The sequence below is a fragment of the Eptesicus fuscus genome, chromosome 10, assembly GCF_027574615.1.
Source record: "Eptesicus fuscus isolate TK198812 chromosome 10, DD_ASM_mEF_20220401, whole genome shotgun sequence".
In the NCBI taxonomy this organism is placed as follows: Eukaryota; Metazoa; Chordata; class Mammalia; order Chiroptera; family Vespertilionidae; genus Eptesicus; species Eptesicus fuscus.
The window spans coordinates 26,141,545-26,156,970 of NC_072482.1; the positions used below are offsets into that span (position 1 = coordinate 26,141,545).

At 38.8% G+C, this 15,426-nt stretch overlaps 1 protein-coding gene across 2 annotated transcripts in view; it reads right to left on the reverse strand.

Annotated features, from left to right (window-relative positions):
• Positions 1–15,426, reverse strand: part of KHDRBS2 (KH RNA binding domain containing, signal transduction associated 2) — a 523,179-nt gene that overhangs the window by 264,147 nt on the left and 243,606 nt on the right. The gene's annotated exons all lie outside the window — the stretch shown is intronic.

Below are 15,426 nucleotides of genomic sequence, written 5' to 3' on the forward strand. Positions count from 1 at the left end.
TGATTTAAGCAACATTAGGAATATATTTGAGTATTTATCAAATGATTTCTAATACATATTTATTACATTTATAGAATAGTGTTATAAATCAATATCTATAAAACTATGTATTTTAATTGGAACACATTTTAAAATAAAACAGGATTTGTGTTATTTTCTTTTAAAATTTAAAAATTATCTTTTTCAAAGTCATACAAATATAACAACATATATGAAGTTATAATTATAATATTGGGTTATGGTTGAATTATTAGATTAGAGTAAGATTTCTTTACCTTCAGTTAACATGAAATAAATTAATTAATTAATCCATTCAAATTTTAAAAGAGAAGAGGGAAAAAAGTGAAGAAATAACTTACTTAAAAATAATTTATGTATTTATTTATTTTCTTGTTTATTTATTTGTTTATTTTAGAGAGAGAGAGTTAGAGGGAGAGGGAGAGAGAGACACCAATTTATGCTTTTATTGTTTTTCTCTTTTATGTGGCCTGAAAAGGGATCAAACCACAACCTTGGCATATTGGGACAAAGCTCTAACCAAATGAGCTACCAGGCCAGACCAAGAAATAATTTATGATAGCAGTAAAAAATCAATGAACTTTGAGGCAGAAAAATAATAAGATTTACTTGAAAATGCTTTGATTTTTAAAATAGTTTTCCAAGCTGTACACTTGGAATCAGTCCTCACAGATATATCTATCTGTACATACATATGAGTGACAACAAGGCCAGCAGTGGGAGTGTAGCTGAAAGGAGAGCTTTAAAAGGCTGGGGAGAGGGAGCCAGAGCTCTGATGCAAACCAAAGTTTGGAGGAATCACAAAACATGATTTAGGAGAAGCTGTGGATTAGAGAAAGACTAAGAGAGTGGTAAGTGAGGAAGGTGGTTGGGAAGAAGATGAGAAGTAAATAGACACACAGAGAGAGGTGCATCATTTTAATGCTGACGATACTTCTCAGGCAGTCAGGATGCAGTTCTTCATGAGGCCCTAGATTACTGTTTTTCCTGCTCTTAACATTTTCATGAGAATCTGCCTCCAGTCTCAGTCTCTCTCTCTCTCCCTCTCTTCCCCCTCTCTCTTAATTTATTAAATACTAGTGGCCCGGTGAATTAAATTTGTGCACGGGGGAGGGGGGATGTCCCTCAGCCTGGCCTTCACCCTCCAATCTGGGACCCCTCGAAGGATGTCCTACTGCTGGTTTACAGGGATTGGGCATAAACCAGCAGTCAGACATCCCTCTCACAATCCAGGACTGCTGGCTCCTGACCACTCATCTGCCTGCCTACCTGATTGCCCCTAACTACTCTGCCTGCTTGCCCCCAACTGCCCTCCCCACCAGCCTAGTCACCCTCAACAGCCCCCCGTGCCAGTGTGCTCACCCCCAACTACCCCCCCCCCCCCGCTGGCCTGCTCACTCCAAATAATAGCAGGTGTTATTCCCCACCTGCTAGCCTGCTCACTCCAAACTGCACCCCCCTGCTGTCCTGATCACCTCCAACTGACCCTCACTTATGGCCTGCTATCCCCCAAATGGCCCCCTGCTGGTCTGTTTACCCCCAATGGCCTCGCCCCCCACCAACCTGATCACTCACAACTGCCGTCCCATCCTGGCCTGATCACCCACAACTGCCCTCCCCTCTTGGCCTCTAACCGCCTCTACCTCAGCCCCACCACCATGGCTTTGTCCAGAAGAACATCCAAAAGGTCTCCTGGAAGGTTTCCCAGTCTAATTAGCATTTTATTAGTATAGATAGAGGCCTGGTTCATGGGTGGGGGCTGGCTGGTTCACCCTGAAGGGTGTCCTGGATCAGGGTGGGGTTCCCTGGGGCGTGCGGTGGCCTGGGCGAGGGGCCTGTGGTGGTTTGAAGGCCAGCCACACCCCCATGGGGTGAGGATCCTGGCTGGGGGGATGTGGCCACTCTGGGTGAGGGGCTGAGGGCTGTTTTCAGGCTGGCCATGCCCCCTGGCGATCCAGGCTCCCAGTCCCTCCTTTTTTTCTTTTCTTTTTTTTTTCAGCACCTCCTTGAGTGGAGGCCAGAGCCGGCTGGAAGCCGGTATCTGGGATTTATTTATCTTCTATAATTGAAACTTTGTAGCCTTGAGTGGAGGCCAGGGCTGGCCAGGGCAGGTGGGAAGCTTGGCTTCCTCCATCGCTGGGGCAACCCAAGCCTCTTGCTCGCTCCAGCTGTGTGGCTGCCTCCATCTTAGTTGGGTTAATTTGCATACTCACTCCTGATTGGCTGGTGGGCATGGCTGATGGATGTGGTGGAGGTATGGTCATTTTGCATATTTCCCTTTTATTAGTGTAGCTATGTAATGCTGCTTTTCTCCACACATGCTTTTGTGATTTAATCTTAATAAATCCCTTTTCATCATAACACAAAGGGTCTAACCAAAACAGAATAACCTTGTCCACAGTTTTTGGAATATTGGTTAATTCTGTAACTTTGTTACCCATGTAAGAGGACCCTGAAGTTCAGAATGGTGATTTCAAATAGCACTTGGTTTTTATTCCTAAGAATAACCAATGATATACTGTATTCGTTATTGTGTCAGTCCCCTTTTTGCCTTCTGGAGTTCACTTTCTAAGTATATTTTAATGTGCTACATTGTTAACCACTACTATTAACTGTGAGAATGACCACATTATAATGTAAGGAGGTATCAGCTTGTTAGAGATAACAGAGTATTCCTTAGAGAGTCTGGCAAAGCATAATTTCAACACATGTTATTTTAATGCTTCTACTCCTACCATAAAAGTCCCATTACAAATTCCTCACCTATGTTTAAAACAATTGCAAACAAAGTGATTTGACCAAGGTTATAATGCATTTGTGCCATGAAAATAAGGAAGTGAAAGCAAGGAAGAAGTCCCCAGGTAGAACAGACGTACGGGGATCTTACTGAATTAATGAATATCTAAGAATGAGCAGGAAAACTATACCTGCTTTATCACTAAAATCACATTGGCCAATGCTTACTGAATGATAATAAGTCCAGAGTTGTCTATGTGAGAAGATAAAGGCATAGAGAATGCTCTAAATATGGAGGAGCTTAATGCAGTTTACACCAACATTGCCACCTGTAAACAACTTGCTTAGTCCTCTCCAGTAGCATCTGAGAGATCTTATAGCAGTTGGGCCTTCATATTTTGAATGTTTCCCTGATGAGGAGGCATTTGACCCATCCCTCTTTTGCTGTCTGACCTTGGGCAGTTCAGGTAACCATACTGGCCCTTAATATCTTCATTGGTAAAATGAGGATAGTATTCCACCAGTGGTCTTCAAACTACCCTCTTGGAAGCCCCATGATTCTGAAAACTCTTTAGGAAATTGGGGGGGGGGGAAATAAAGTATTTTTAAGTATTTTATTTTCAACCATTAATATTTAATTTGCCTTGGAAACCTATTAATTGCTCTGAGCCTAAAAGTCCCTCCAAACTCTAGAAGTATATGAATGTATCTATATAGGTATGGGAATAAAAGCTTTAACATAGAAACCATTTCCTGTGACAAAGTGGGCTGTACTTTTTAAAATATATTTTTTTATTGTTGATACTATTACAGCTATCCTCCTTTACGCCCCTCCTCCCAGCCCCTACCCACGCCATCCCCAGGTCCATGGGCTATAGCTATAAGCATATAACTTCTTTAGTTTATCTCTTCTAATCCCCCCAAGCCCAACATATGGGTAGAAAGTGGATAACTACTCTCCTTCTACAGTTAGAATATGGTTTCAGCTAAAATTACTCCTCTTACAAAGTAAAGACATCATCTTATCCCAGATACACTTTAAATTGAAATGTGAAACAGACCTACTATGTAAAATATGGAGGATAAACAATTAGAAAATACACAAGTTTTTGATACAAGAAGAGTAACCCTTTCTTTAGAACTTAGATATATAAACCAAAATATGGAAGACCAATAAGAATGACAATATCAACCTTAGGTTCAATGAGCAAAGATAGTCTTGTTTCGAAAAAATCCGTTATTTAAATACCTTGCTACCCCTTGTCAACAAAAGGCCACTGCCACCAATCTCTTGCCAACTGGAGTCCACAATTTGGGGTGCTGTGAAGGTAAAACCTATATTTAAGTGAAACAGCTCAACTGAAACAGCTTTCAAGCTGGGGAAACCCGATCTTCAATAGAAATTGAAAATGTGCTCCACTGAGACAAAGAAGAGGATGACTTATATAGAGACAAGTGTCTACCACTCTCCTATACTTTCTGATTGGTCTAATTTTATGCAAATGAAGATTTCAGATTCACACCATTTGATTGGTCCAAATTGCTTTATCCTCAGTGATCAGAATTGAATGTTCTGATTGTAGAGCCATTTTGATTGGTCAGTAAAGATTCAAATGAGTATATAGCTGTAGATCTCTAAATAATCCAATTTAAAAAATGGGCAAAGGACCTGAATAGACACTTCTACAAAGAGAATATACAGATGGCCAATACATATGTGCAAAAATGTTCAAAATCAGGAATCATTAGAGATATGCAAATTAAAAGCACAATGCAATATCACCTCACACCTGCCAGAATGGTTACCATCAATAAATCAACAAACAACAAGTGCTGGTGAGGATGTGGAGAAAAGGAAACCCTCGTGAACTGTTGGTGAGAATGAAGACTGGTACAGCCACTGAGTGAAAAATAATAGAGTTCCCTCCAAAAATTAAAAATGGAACTGCCCTTTGACCTAGCAACCACTTCTGGGAATCCCAAAATACCAATTCAAAAGAATATATGCACCACTGTGTTCATAGCTACATTATTTACAACAGCCCCAGTGCCCATCAGAAGTTTACTGTATAAAATGATGTGGTACATTTACACAATGGACTACTACACAGCCATAGAAAAGAAGGAAATCTTACCTTTTGCTACAGTATGGATAGACCCAGGGATTATTATGCTAAGTGAAATAAGCGAGTCAAAGAAAGACAAATACCATTTGATCTCACTTATATGTGGAATCTAATGAACACAATAAACAAACAACAAAATAGAACCAGAGGCATAGATACATAGAACAAACTGACCGCTGTCAGAGGAGAAGGGGGAAGGAGACTGGATAAAAAAAAAGTGAGGGATTAGCCAAAGAATATATGCTAATAGCCCATAGACAAAGACAGCAATGTGGTGATGGCCAGATGGAAGGGTAGCAGGGGCTGGATAGAGGTTTGCAAAGGGGGTGGGGACATCTGTAACAGTGTCAGCAATGAAAACAAAGTTAAAAATAAATAAATAAAATTAACTCTTTTCAATAAATAAATAATTTTTTAAAATATGTGGTAATAGCATTCTTACAACAAAATTATTATCCTCTGGTAATATTTATCATTTTCATCTCTAAACAGAATTAGAAACCCAAATATCACAAATGGAATACCAAATGGAAATATGCAAAGGTGGTATGTTCTGTTTCATTCAAGTCTAGTTTGTGTCACTTTTCAATGGCATTGTAATTAAATATAGATGTCTAGCTGGATCAAATCTTCAATTCTTCTTTTCTTATCTAATGTGGAAAGCAATATGCTATTGTGAAAAAAAAACAAACAACAACAACAACAAACCCAACTATGGGCTTTAAAGTCAGGTAGGCTTTGCTATACCGGGCTACTTATCTACTTATGTGGCTACACAGTCTTCCTCAGCCTCAATCTCCTCATGTATATAAGCATCACACATCCTTCCCAGTATTGTTGTGAGGATAACAAAAGGTAATGTCTATAAGCCACCCACTGGAGTACCTAGCAGGTGTTAGATTCTAAACAAATGTCACCGTTCTTTCCCTAAAGAACAATCTACAGGTAAAAGATATACAAAGAGAGTAGAAGTAAGCTGTTAGCATTTTTATTTTTCTATTAAAAGCATAGGAAAATGAACATTACCCACAGAATTGGCTATTAATGGCAAATGGGAATTGCTATTGTCATATATATCACTTATGTGAATGGTCTGAATCCCCAAATAGGTTTACCATAGTATTTCTACCATTATGAAGGGGCTTTCATTAGTATTTGTGCATATTAACTTGACAACATCTGTATAAAACACATGGAAACAACCATGTGTCAAATCCTTATAGAGGTAGATGTTTATGGAATGCTATGCTTTTTCTCTTGTGGACTATTTCATTATTTTTAATATGTGATTTTTGATTTATTATAAAACAGTTTTTTAATAAATCAAAAATATGTGATTTTTGATTTATTATAAAACAAAATACTAATCTTAGAAGCTTCACATCATATGGAGTTCAAATTTAAAATCTCTGGTGCCTATAAAGCTATTTTTTGGATGCTTTCTTTTGCGTTCTAAATATAAAGAGACCTCATCACACTAACTGTAGACGACCTTGGTAATTATGGGAAGATAGTGAGCTAAATTAAGTTCCTTTCCCTTGTTTACCAACTCTGACATACCAGCAGATTTTAAGCAAAATAAAGGCTGAGATGATCAGAAACTTAAGTGCACATTAGGCCTTGCGTTCACTGAACTCAGGTAAGAAAACTGACTGGCATAGGCCTTTATTGCCTATGGGCTGAGTGAGTACCTGAAAACCAGCATCGTAAAACCCCAGAGTGGCAATGGTAGAGTGGATATTTGGGAAAGAGTTTGACTTGCAAAGATCTATACTTCATCCAAGTGGAAAGTTACCGTAGACCCATTTGAGTATGCCTATTTTCCTGGGCCAGCAAGAGGCTAAGGACCAGAATGGGTAAGCCCTTAAGTCTGGAAAGATAAAAGGAGACTGAAGAACAGGAAGGCATTTTTCAGGTTCTCAACAAGTTTTTGGTGGTCTGCTTAGTCCTACATTCTTGGTCTATGTGAGGAAGATTGCTTTACTTTCTAACTTTAGAGGACTGGTGTCACTAAAGGTACATAAAAATACAGAACTAGCCTTGGCCAGCATGGCTCAGTGATCAAGTGCCGACCTATAAACCAGGAGGTCACGGTTCGATTCCTGGTCAGGGCACATGCCCAAGTTGTGGTCTCAATCCTCAGTGTGGGGCAAGCAGGAGGCAGCCAATCAATTATTCTCTTTCATTATTGATGTTTCTATCTATCTCTCCCTCTCCCTTCCTCTCTGAAATCAATAAAAATATTTTTAAAAAGACCTAAATTGAGATAAAAACAAAATAGGGGTGTGGGGGGGAAGGGGGAGAAAGGAAAAAGAGAGCAAGAACACCTGCCCAAGGAAATAAAACTGCTGGAGAAGAGAGAAATAAACCTGAATACAAAAACAGAAGCGATAACTAAGATACAGTTTTAGTACTTTCTGAAGAAACAAACAAACAAACAAAAAAGTAAGCACAACATCTACATAATTTTGATGTAAGTAATTTAAGGGAATGGAGTAGAACATTATCACCCTAAATACTGGATTTGGGGTTGTGACTTAGAAGACCTTGCAGAAGGTATCTATCTCTAGAAAACATAAGCAAAATGATAAGAAGATGAACATATTAGAAAAACACAATCGGATAAAAGATCTAAGAGACTTGCTATAAGGAATAGAGATTTTAAAAAAGGGTAAATAATGGAGAAAAGAAAATATACAAATCATAGGGAGAGAATTTCCTTGAAATAAAGATCTAACACCACCGATTGAAAGAGCTCACTGATTTTTAGGCTGGGCTGATGAGAAGAGAGCCACACCTGAGCAGATCCTGATAAAATTCCTGAACTTGAAGGACAGGTAAAATAATCTCACAAGCTCTCAGAGAGGAAGAACAAGTTTGGTAGATAGGACACAGCTCACCTGTAACACTGGGAGCAGGAAGGTGGTAGAATAGCATCAAGAGACTACTGAGAGGAAGGACTGCATTGTGAGAACCCTAAGTTCCCTCAGCTTTCCGAAAGAAAGGAACCGAGTTATTTGAGGATTGGCCATGGTTCTGCTGGCCCATCTTCCATATATCTCATCAGAAGAAGATACTTGAAATAAAACTCAAACTAACCAGATTATTACATGACCAGTTTTACAGCCCACCTTTCTTTAATTCCATATCACCTCCTACCCCATCTGCCAAGACTATTCACAAAGCTTTGGAAGCATTAGAAGCCAGAGGGTAGAGAGTGGAAGGAGATAAATAAGGAGTCCATGCCTCCTTCCCTCCTGGCACTCCCCCCACTGTAAATTTGGGGAGGAGTGGAGTTTTGAATTGAATGGAATTTGAAATTGAAATCATAAACTGGAACTAAGTGGGCTTAAAACTTGAACTGCATAAATTAAGACTCTTCTTATAGGAGAACAAGTGGAAAACTGATTTGCTCAAGCTGTTGGTAATAAAAATGAAAGAATGACAGTGGTTACAGAAAAATATAAACTAATTCCTATGTGTACTATATTTAGAACAGACCATCCAGTTGAGCCATTTCCACTTCTATTTTAAGGAAGTGGTGTACATGCATCCTTATATATACTATGTAGAGAGGCTGGGTGGAACAAACAAAACAAACAAACAAACAAACACACACACACATACACATACACAGACACACACACACACACATACAGAGAGAGAGAAAGAAGATACAGTTCTTGGAGGAAGAGAGATATGCAATTTCCCCAGACTTCTAGTTTGAATACTGTCTGGAAGAATCAATACACTGTCAGTGGTAGCTTGGTGAAAGAAACTTCAGAGACCTGAAATGAGATCAGTGAATCAGGCAGGGCAATTCAAAATAAGCTTATGCTGTATCTCAATCAAAATTAGTTGATTAAAAGTAAGAACTAATTGCTAGAACTGAAGTTGAAGACACATTTCAGGAATATTTAGTTTTGCAAAAATAATGTTTTAAAATATGCTATTCTAAGATTTTCCTGTTGCATTAAAAACATTCAATATAAAATAGACTCTTGGTGGGACATCAACTGCCCCCAAGAAACTAATCAAAACTCTCTTCCCCCACAACTCTCTCTTTATCACTCTCTGTCTCATTGAATTACTTACCATTGTCTGGATGGTGGTGGTCTTTGTCAACAATTGATTTTTCCTGACTAGAAAATAACATTTTTGGTTTGATCAGTGTTGCTTAGTCTGTCATCATTATTGCCCATATTATCCAGTTTGGTCTACCATCCCAATTCTCTCTCAAAAGTTTCTGCATATATTTATCTGGCTCTTAAATTCTACAAGGGCAGTGGCTAATGTAACACAAATGTCTAGAACCATGACTGACATATAATTTGATGCTTAGAAATATTTGTTGAATTGAATGTAAATGAAGTTTTCATTTTGCATTAATTACTGCATTATTTTCTTTATTTAATCAGTTAAAAATTTACTTTATTGAACAATTCTGATTATTCAGCTACTTTTTTTTGTCTTGATTTCTTTTTGTACCACATTCTTCAATAACTGAGTCTTTTTTAGTTGATTCAATCTAGGCAAATATTAACAGGTCAGTGTTTACATGTTTATAATATAAAACTGCAGGATTAGCAATTAGTAAATGGTTTGAATATTATATAAAATTTCTATATGATCCTCTAAGATTTCCCTTACACTAAAAGCTGATAAAGTTAAGAGGTGAGATTCTCGCCTTGGAGATTAAACCTATATTCTTAGGAAGTGCAGATCTTTAACAACAGATAACTTTTTAGGAATGCTGTTAAGCCTTCATGCTAACAACATGTGGAATTACAAAAGCAGGGTATTTTTTTAAATTTAATAAATCTTTATTGTTCAGATTATTACAATTGTTTCTCCTTTTTCCCACCATAGCTCCCCTCCACCTGGTTCCCACCCCACCCTCTGCCCTTACCTCCCCCCACTGTCCTCATCCATAGGTGTACGATTTTTGTCCAGTCTCTTCCTGTACCCCCCATACCCCTTTGCCCCTGAGAGTTGTCAGTCCATTCCCTTTCTATGCCCCTGATTCTATTTTATTCACCAGTTTATTCTGTTCCTCAAATTTTTAATTCACTTGATTTTCAGGTTCACTTGTTGATAGATATGTATTTGTTGTTCATAATTTTTATCTTTACTTTTTTCTTCTTCCTCTTCTTCAAGAATACCTTTCAGCATTTCATGTAATACTGGTTTGGTGGTGATGAACTCCTTTAGCTTTTTCTTATCTGTGAAGCTCTTTATCTGACCTTCCATTCTGAATGATAACTTTGCTGGGTAGAGTAATCTTGGTTGTAGGTTCTCGCTATTCATCACTTTGAATATTTCTTGCCACTCCCGTCTGGCCTGCATAGTTTCTGTTGAGAAATCAGCTGACAATCATATGGGTGCTCCCTTGTAGGTAACTAACTATTTTTCTCTTGCTGCTTTTAATATTCTCTCTTTGTCTTTTGCTCTTGGCATTTTAATTATGATGTGTCTTGGTGTGGTCCTCTTTGGATTCCTCTTGTTTGGGGTTCTGTGCGCTTCCTGGACTTGTAAGTCTATTTCTTTCACCAGGTGGGGGAAGTTTTCAGTCATTATTACTTCAAATAGGTTTTCAGTATCTTGCTCTCTCTCTTCTTCTGGGACCCCCATAATTCTGATGTTGGTACACTTGAATTTGTCCCAGAGGCTTCTTACACTATCTTCAACTTTTTGGATTCTTTTTTCTTTTTGCTTTTCTGGTTGAGTGTTTTTTGCTTCTTTGTATTTCAAATCTTTGACTTGATTCTTGCGTTCCTCTAGTCTGCTATTGGGTCTCTGTATAATATTTCTTATTTCAGTCAGTGTATGTTTAATTTCTAGTTGGTCCTTTTTCATATCCTTGAGGGTCTCGCTAAATTTATCGGCCTTTTCTAGGAAATTCTTGAAAAACCTTATAACCATGGTTTTGAATTCTATATCCAGTTGTTTGTTTTACTCCATTTCTTTCGTTTGTGATCTGTTACTTTGTCTCCTCATTTCCGCTGCTTCCCTGAGTTGGTAGGGTAGCTTTGCGTGCTAGGTGTCCTATATGGCCCAGTGGCTTGGCCTCCCCAGTTACCTGAGGTGGACACTCTTGGTGCTCCCCTTTGTGGACTGTGTGTACAGCCTTGTTGTAGTTAAGTCATGATTGTTGTTGGTATCACTGGGAGGAATTGACCTCCAGGCCAATTGGCTGTGAGTATCAGCTGTGTCTACGCTGGAAGACCTGTGCTGGAGACAGCCTTATAGGACCAGACTTGCAAAATTGCTAAAGTCTCTGTGCTCAGCTTGGATAGGGCGGAGTCTCAGGGCTGAGCAGACAGTCTTGGCGTCCAGTCAGCCCTGCCTTTGCGTGAGCGCCTCCAGACCTCTGCCTTCCGTGGCTCCCCTGAGTTTCCGCCTGACAGTCCAGATGCCCCCTGTAAGAGCTTGGGTCCCCAGGGGCTTGCCTGGAACTGGGGTTCAGTGCAGTCAGGAGCTTCCGACTCCCTTCTGCTAGGGAGAGCTAGCAGCAACCTCCGCAGTCAGTCTTCTCTGTGCGTACTCGCGTGCGCACGCCTCCAGACCCCTGCCAGCCGCGGCTTCCCCGAGGCTCCGAGTGCCTTTTTCTCTACCTGACAGTCTGGACTCCCCCCGTATAAGCCTGGGTCCACGGGGTTTCGCCCGGGACTGGGGTTCAGTGCAGTCAGAACTGGGGTTCAGGGTAGTCGGGGGCTACCTTCCCCTTCCCACCAGAGAAAGCCAGCCAGGCACTCAGCTGCCCTTCCTCTCTGCGCACGTGTCTCCGTACCTCAGCCCTTTGCAGCTCCTCTGATTCTCTGTGAGCTTTTCTCTTTCCTTCTAGTTGTAGAATTTCCACTCAGCCAGCTTTCCTTTGGTTCTGGATGATGTCTGTTCTGTCTTTTAGTTGTAGTTTTGAAATTGTTGTGCGAGGCGGCAGTTTAGGTGCTTACCTATGCCGCCATCTTGGTTTCTCCCCAAAAGCAGGGTATTTTTTATTATAATGTCAATTAATGGTGAAGAAGTAGTTCATCAAGATGAAATCCAAGTGCCTATAGGCAAACAATGCTGGCATCTAAAATGCACTAAGAACTCATGAAAAGAGTGGCCTCAGAGAATTTACAACATTGGCATCAAATGAGACCAGTGATAATTAGTAAGAATTTATTTTTAAGATACAAAGCAAATGCCTGGTCCTAGATTCATAAAGAGAATATTTGATTATCTGTACTCGTGAGGAGTCAGAAGATACTTGTATTAGGGTTTGTAGAAAATTCACACTTCTTTTATTTGTCTTCCAGGTTATGTCAATCAATTAGCAATGCTAATGTGGCCTTGGGTTTTAATAATAATAATAAATTATATTATCATGTAATTAATTATATGATAATTATTAGTTCTGTTCTAAGAACTAACAAAATTTTATTTATTTTTAATTCAGAGGCTTATATTACTACTAGAATCTCAGTGCATGAAATTCGTGAACTCATGGGGGGTGGGGGGAGTCCCTCAGCCTGGCCTGCCCCCTCTCACAGTCCAGGAGCTGGAAGTCGGACATCCATAGCACTGCCACGGAGGCAGGAGAGGCTCCCGCCTCCGCCACTATGCTCACCTGCCTGTGAGCCTGGCTTCTGGCTGAGTGGTGCTCCCCCTGTAGGAGCGCACTGACCACCAGGGGGCAGCTCCTGCGTTGAGCGTCTGCCCCTGATGGTCAGTGCAAGTCATAACGACCAGTCGTTTCACTGTTCATTCGATTTGCATATTAGCCTTTTATTATATAGGGTTACAGGGTATCAGGCTTAAAAAATGCTCAATATTAGATGATTACATATTTATCCAAATGTAATCAGAAAATAATCATAGTGTGTAGAAATACAGTAGACATTTTCAGAGCAAGCAATAATTACATAAATATATGTGGTTTGTGCTTAGTGCTATTACCTACCACACTATTAAAATATGGTTAATTATGGGAAAGAAAAGGAAATTAATTGGTTTTTATAATAACAATCTGAGAAAATTTTTGACAACCGTTTTACAATAGCCACAACAATAAAGGAACAATATGCAGGTCACAGATCCTGTTTTCCTCTCTGCACTGAACTTTATTTTGTTATTGTTACTGATCATTCTTTTACCTGTAGGATGTTGTTACTGTACATGCTGAACTCCTGCCAGCAGCCAGCCAAAATGCATCTGTCCTTTCCCACCTTGTGGGTCTTACCATTTACCAATGTTGCTTTTGCTGGCTGGTAGGTTTTCATTTAATAAACTGTTTCCCCTATGTATTCACCAAATAGTCAATAGTATAAATTTCAGAGATACATTCTTACATTTGTAATCTTCTAAAACTTTGCAAAAAATGTTTCAGTGCATGAGAGTCTAGTTTTTTCTTCCACTTCCCAGACTTAAAATATCCTGTTTCTCTTTTCTAATTTCCTTATATCTGCTTATTTTTTGTGTGATTTCTACTAGCAATAAGTGTCATTTTCCCATTTCGGAGCTAGGATTACAGTCTTTGAAGAATAGATGGAAAGAATATACCCTTTTTGCTTTTACCATAAGGAGGAAAAGGGTTTTACTTTTCCTCCATAATCACATTCTTGGTAGGTTTTCTATATAGGTTTCCAATATCTCAAACTTGAAATGATACAATAACCCTAATAGCCCCATTTCAGGAATCATGGCTCTCACCAAGAAACACATCCAATCTAATTCAGGAAGGAAATAAACAACCAGGTCTGATGCTTTTATTTTCTGTTGAATTTACTTAAAGTCTTATTATATATGAAAGTGATGAGACTAACAAAAAGATACATATATACCACAAACACAGATATAAACTTTACACACACACACACACACACAGATATACTATATATATATATATATGAATATATTCATATACATATGTATTTATATATTCATGCCATACTAGGTGTTATTATAGAAGGCACAAAAAATACTTCACACGGTATGTTTCCTTTCTGGCATTTAGAAGAAACTAAACATGGGGAGTTGTGAATGTCCCTTTGGACATATATGCCTTTTATTTAAATGATACAAACCTCCAAGGATGATCATTAGAGGCTTAACCCAGGCATGACAAATACTTGTCAAGTTCTGTTAACTCATGATATAGTGTTGTTTAGCATACTGCATTTGGAAAGATTTGAGGCCATGACAGGTCTTGGTAAAAATGAATGTTGTGATTTCTCAATTCTGTCAATAACTAACATCTTCAGGAGGTAACAAAGTAATCTATTCATTATCTAATTTCCTGCTAAATGGAACCCCTCCTAATATTTTTTTATGAAAAGATATATAAACTCATATTCAATGAGCAGGATTTTGCTGAATGCTTCAATCAACTATTATGTTTCAATCATTATTGAATTATTGAGTTAATTATTAAGCATTAGTAAAACTTGCTAATTCAATTTAATTGAAGGTGAGAGTCAGCCAATTTAGGAAAATGGAATACAGTGTCATTATATTAAATTAATCTGCTAACCAGGGTTGGAATAAGGGTAGTTGTATTCAGGGACAGCAAGGGTCCCATTCACAAACTACCAGGGAGATGTTGCCCCTGCACAACCACAGCCCTAGTGCCCGTATATAAAAAAAAGGAGTACTACAGAATAAAATAATGAACTTGTTTATCCCTTTACAGCTTGCAAAGGGAAGATAAAGGTATTAACATCACTAAAACATATAGTAAAGGTTATATTTCCCTTTTGTCATTGTCAAATAATTTATTTAACGCATGGAATCTGTAAGCCAAATTGGCAAATGTATGGAAGACTTTAATATAACATCTGTTCAAAGCACTCACGATTTAAAATTAGTGAGGTTCAATTTATTGATGTTTTATTGACCTGCCACTCTACTTGTTTTGATAAACAGTAGTGACTCAATGGAGTTTAGCAAGGAGATAATTTCCCTGGGCAATAATAATTTTTTTCTTTAACAATTCATTTAAAGTACTGAAAGTACGTTGTTTTTCAACATCTTGTGGCATTCAGACATTTCCTGGACAGTTGTACGTTCTAAAGTCAGCAGTCTTAGAAGATTATAGCCCCTGGACAGCAGGCAAACAGTGTGCACACTTGGTAACATACAGGAAGGAGGGGGAGGTAAAAATTCTAACATGGAAGGACACTCCATTTTGTAGAGGAGCTAGATATCAGTGGAACTCTGTGGTCCTCTTCTATATTAGCCTTCTATGTTGTCTAGCATGACTTCCTGGCTATACTTCTTCACCTCTGATGCTTGTGTTAATGTCCAAGCATTTCTGTAGACTTGTATATCAAATGTCAAAGGAAACCTGGATCACCAAGTGAGTTCATACAATAAATAAAGAATCAGCAGTTCACTCTCCCCCTTGCAGTTGTGATGAAGTAGACAGATGTCCTCCTTGGCTTGGTGCTGAGGCAGGCAAGGCAAATGGGGAAAATCCACAAAGTTGGAGGACCTTCAGTGATTGTAAAATTTTCTCATATAACGAGGAGAGATGTCAGAATGCTCTTTATTCAATCATTTATTC